Genomic DNA, 6000 nt, shown 5'->3' on the forward strand with positions numbered 1-6000 from the left:
TAGTATGTGGCTGACATAGCCTGCTATGCCGCCAGTGGTGACTGCTGCAACAGAGAGCAAAGGAATAAATAGTAATTGGCACCAGGGATAACAACAAATGAAGCTAAATATAGATCAAGTAACTCAAGATGAAGGCAGGATATGTTCTCTGTTGACTCAAAGTGCAAGAAAGCAAATAAGAGGTTTGTATCACAAGAAGGCAGAGCTTGAATGAATGTTGGAGAAAAAAATTCATAATGGTGAAAAGCAGTTTTACCCAGATATGGTGTTTAAGCTAACACTGCCATTTGGATTCAATAGCTTAAAATTTCATTCCTACTTAAGAATAGCAACATTTTTAAAAAAGGATTGAATCAATCTCTCTTTAATAATGTTTCAAGTGACAGTTCTCATGGATTATGAGCAAACGAAAAATGGTGCATATTAGAATATTTATAAGCTTGCCTCTCTTCTAATTCCCATGCCAGATATTTAGGCCCTGCAGGCAGACTTCTGCAGGCAATGGAATGGAGTGAGGGATGTCTCCAGGCTAACATTGTTTTTCTATTTGTCTTTTTTACAAACTACCAGCAGGAAAATCTATAACAAAATAACCGAGTTGGAAGGACCCTTCTAGTCAAACTCTCTACTCAGGCAGGAGACTTTATATCACTATGGACAAATGGTTGTCCAATCTCTTCTTAAAAACCTTCAATAATGGAGCACCTGTAACTTCTGGTGGCAATCTGTTCCACTGTTCTCACTGTCAGAAATTTTCTCTTTAGTTCTAGGTTGGATTTCCCTTTGATTAGTTCAGTTTTTATCCATTACTGCTTTGGAGAATAATTGATCCCCTCTTCTTAGTGACAACCCTTTAAATGTTGGATGTCAGTCCTAATTCCAAGTGTGGTCTTACCAAATGTAGTATAAAGCAGTACTAGCATTTCATGTAGTCTTGATATTATTCCTCTGCTGATGCAATCTAAGAGTGCATTGGATTTTTTGACATCTGCAGCACATTGTTGGCTCATATTTAAGTGATTATCTACTAGGAGTCCTAGATCCCTGTCACCGTTATTGTGATTGAGAAAAATACCACTATTCTAAACCTATGTACTTGGTTTTACATGCTTATCTTATTTTTCTCACCACTGAATTGCATTTTGTTAAATGCCCAATGTTCAAGTCTGTCAAAATTGTTCTGGATTTTAAACCTATTCTTGGGGGAATAACCAATGCTTTTGAAGTGTTGGTTATTCCCCCAAGCTTGGTGTCATCTCGAAATTTGATGACTTCTCCTTCTATCCTCTCATTTAAATTATTTATGAAGATGCTGAAGACTACCAGGCCTAAGGTAGAACTTTGGAGAAACCCACTGTATGCTTCTCTCTATGTAGACATAGTTCCATTACATGTTGAAAGCGGTCAGCCAGTTATGAATCCAACTGGTGGGGATGCTGTCTAAATCCACATTTTTATATCTTGCCAAGTAGGTTGCAGTCTACTTTGTCAAATGTCTTACTGATGTCCAAATGTATTGTCCAAACGTTTTGCTGGTCTACTAATTTAGTCACTTTGTCAAAAAATGCAATGATATTTGTCTGCCACGATCTGTTTTTGATATATCTCAATGTAAATAAGCTAAGACAAAGAATTGAAATCCAAGAACTGTATCATGGGCCTGTACCAGTATTAGGAAAAAGCATCCACTTCACAACAAAGATTATTATTGAAATGGGCCAGAGCTTGATTGGAACCATTGTGAGAGAAAAGAGATAAAGACCCTATTCCCATTCTAAAAATAAATGAAATGAAGCCTTTATTCTATGAAGAGATCTGCATTGCATATTAGATACTTTACAGAAAGATAAAATATATATTTTGACTACACCAATAAAGTTTAGAAAGAAAATGCAATCTCTGTAGCCCTCCATATGACACATATTGCTGCACATTTACTTTCAATTAAAAATATTTTAAAATACTAATTGGAAATCTGCCTTCAAAAGCAGAAGGATAGAAAAAGCAGTATTCTTCATACTGGGAGGTGTGGATCTAATCTAGTTTTAACACACACACACACACACACACACATGCTGCATTGACAATTTGTCAGAAGAATCCTGGCATTAATGGGGATATTATGTGGTAAACATGATAGCTTTTGTCTGAAGCAAGATGTTAAAACAGAGACAATTAAAAAATGGAAAGATGGAGATCCTAGAGCACCTGGGAACTACAGAGGATTGGAAAGAGCTGATATGGTCCCCATCTTCAAAAAAAAAAATGGTGCAGGGGAAACACACCCAGGAAAATACAGACCAATCAGCCTAACATCAATACCCAGGAAGATACTAGAAAAGATAATAAAAAAACAGATCTGCCAACATCTAAAAACAGGTAAAGTAATAACTAGAAGTCAGGATGGGTTTGTTAAAAACAGATCACACCAAACCAATCTTATTTCATTTTTCAACATAGTGACTAAATTAGTAGACCAGCGAAATACTGTGGACATAATACAGACTTCAGTAAGGTATTCAACAAAGTAGACCACAACCTACGTCTTGGTAAGTTAAATAGCATCACCATCATATGGATTTGTAACTGGCTGATGAACCATACTCAGCAAGCGGTCCTTAATGGGTCTGTCTACATGGAGGGAAGTAAGCAGTGGGATACCACAAAGTCCCGTCTTAAGCCCAGTACTGTTCAACATCTTCATAAATGATTTAGATGAAGGAATAGAAGGGGAAACTTACCAAATTTGAGATGATATTAAGCTGGCACGAGTAGCTAACTCCCTAGATCAGTGGTAGTCAACCTGGTCCCTACCGCCCACTAGTGGGCATTTCAGCTTTCATGGTGGGCGGTAGGGGTTTTGTCCCCTACTTTATAAATTACCATTACTGTGGAACCGGTGGGTGGTTGGAGAAAATTTTTCTACTAACAGAGATACCAAAGTGGGTGGTAGATGTAAAAAGGTTGTCTACCCCTGCCCTAGATGATAGGCTCAAGATCCAGATTGATTTTGATAGACTTGAACACTAGACCCTATCTAACAAAATGAAATTTAATGTAGAGAAAAGTAAAGTCCTACACATATAAACTGGGTGAAACCAGACTTAATAGCAGTAACTGTGAGAGGGATCTTGTAGTCTTAGTGGACAATCTATTAAGTATGAGCCAATAGTATGCGGCAGCAGTCAAAAAAGCCAATGCAATCCTAAATTGCATTAACAGAATGAGAGCAATCAAGATCAAATGAGGTACTAATACCACTCTATAAAGCCTTAGTAAGACCACACCTAGAATTCTGCATCCAGTTTTGGTCATCACACTATAAAAAAGATATTGAGACTCTAGAAAGAGTGCAGAAAAGAGCAACCAAGATGATCAGGAGACTGGAGGCTAAAACATACGATGAACGGTTGCAGGAACTGGGCATGGCTAGTCTACTGAAAAGAAGGACCAGGGGAGACATGATAGCAGTCTTCCAATATTTGAGGGGCTGCCACAGGGAGGAAGGGGTCGAGCTATTTTTCAAAGCACCGGAAAGCCAGACAAGGAATAATGGATGGAAACTGAACAAGGAGAGATTTAACCTGGAAATAAGGATAAATTTTCTGACAGTGAGAACAATCAACCAATGGAACAGCTTCCCTTCAGAAGTTATGGGAGCTTCATTACTGAAAGCTTTCAAGAAGAGACTGGGCTGCCATCTGTCAGAAATCGTTTAGGGTTTCCTGCTTGGGCGGGGGGTTGAACTAGATGATCTACAAGGTCCCTTTCAGCTCTGTTAATGTTAAAGAATATGAAAGGACACATTGACATTAAAAAATTAATTAGAATTTGGAATACTTTATTATACATCAAATCTGCAAAATTATAAATTTATCATCATGCACCAGTGCGCCAGACTATGGATATTTACAGAACCTCATGATTTTTCCAACCAGCCCAAATTCACAGTCACCTCTGTATTAATATTTTAATTTAATAATTTGTTAGTTCAGTGAGGTTTTTGCTGGCGTTCCACATAGCTACAATATAAGGCATTCTCCATCTTTTTGACTATGCAGAACCAGGTACATAACCTTGAAAGCAGAAAAGTTGCTGAAAGGATATTTGGGAAAAATATGTAAATTTCATGCAATACCATTTTTGCAATGGTTCCTCTTTACAGAAAGATTTGCACTATTTCTGTATTCAGTGATGTTGAGGGATTCTACCCAAGAGCTGCCTGTCTCCTATTGCCATGTTTCTGTTAGTATCTCCCCTCAAAAGATCAGATACCAGTAAATCATTTTTCTTGATATTTTGAAAAGAATACATTATTGTAATGGGAAGAGGGGATAACTTTGAGGAACAGGAAGAACCACAACCAAGAAAATGGTCAGATAAAAGAAATCTGACTCCAGGGCAAAATATAATTGGAAAAAGCATCTTAGACAAGACCCTCCCTGGTTCTCATGAAGATAAAGGAAGGGAGGGGGAAAGTGCATTCAGTTTTGCTAATTTCTGTTAGTGTAACCTTATAATAAAAGTATTAGCTTGTGTAACTTCGGCTTCCAAGTTTTGGTCTACCTTAGAAGACTGATACTTACATTACTCATATAAATCTACCTATAAAGAATACGTACTCTTCTAAGAACATTAACTTTTCTGTATTCCACTTGCCCTCTTTTCTTGCAATTGTTAGAAATTGTGCTTTCAGTATTTTCTTCTTTAGGAATATTTCCCCATACTTACCAATCTTTTGAATTTGTAGAAACTGCTTTCTTGGAAGTCTAAGGTACAAATTCTCAATTTATGACCACAATTCCACCCAACATTTCTGTGGCTAAGCAAAAGTTGCTAAGTCAGTGTTGCCCCATTTTACAACCTGTCTTCCCATAATTGTTAAGTAAATCAGTGCAGTTAAGTTAGTAACGTGATTGTTAAGTGAATCTAGTTTCCTAATTGACTTTGCTTGTCAGAAGATCACAAAAGGTGATCACATGATTCTGGGACACTACAAACTTCTTGGGGTGAAACTTTCCTTAATCAGGTTCTTTAGGTCTTCCAAAAGTGCAGCAATCGCCATTTAACTGGATCTATCCACTTTGTTGCTAGCCATCTTCTTCTTTCCCTCCATCTTTTCCAACATTAGAGACTTCTCCACAGATCACATAATGTGTCCAAAGTGCTATAATTATATTTTCCTTTCTTTTTATAGGCTGGATGTTCCATAACAATGCTCCATTTGTTATTATGCTGTGTGTTGCCCTAATAGCCAATATGGGAGATTGGATGCACAAATGCAGCAAACATATGCGTTTGCTGGCTGCTTGTGCAAATGGAGCTGTGTGCATGTACGCTGGCTGCTCACACAGAACAATTTCCCTCCCGCCCCCCTGCTGGTCCACACAGTGGAAATGTTGGGAAACATTGGAGTAGTGGCTACAGCAACAGACTAGAAATCAGGAGACAGTGAGTTTTAGTGCCACCTTAGGGACAAAGCCATCTTTGGCCAGTCACTCTTTCTCAGCAGGCAAGGGCTAACCACTTCTAAAAAACCTTGCCAAGAAAACTGCAGAGACTTCACAGGCCTTCACCAGTAGTTGATACAAGACATAACAACATCACTAAACTGCATAATTCTATTTAGAATTCTAAACAATTCAACATGATTTGATGGGGGAAAGTAGGTAGTTCATTCTTTTAATTAACTTGGAGTTTGCTTAGTAACTGTTGATTGAATAAACCACAGCTAGTTGAGTTCACACATGAACTCATGAATTCAGGCAATGAGACAGTCAGTATTTGTTTCTTCCTTCCTCTCCTCATCAGCCTGACTTCTTTTTCTCATCTGAATATACATTTTTTCTAAGACCGGATTCCTGAAAACAAACAATTTCTGCTGATTATAACTTATACACTGCATTTCCTATGAAAGTGCAATGCTTAGGGAGGAGGATTTGAAATAGCAAAACATGAAAAATAAATCATATCGAAACAAAGTCCACAACAATCCAAACA

The sequence above is a fragment of the Pseudonaja textilis genome, chromosome 1 (genome assembly GCF_049901715.1).
Source record: "Pseudonaja textilis isolate UNSWEBS1 chromosome 1, rPseTex1.2, whole genome shotgun sequence".
Taxonomy (NCBI): domain Eukaryota; kingdom Metazoa; phylum Chordata; class Lepidosauria; order Squamata; family Elapidae; genus Pseudonaja; species Pseudonaja textilis.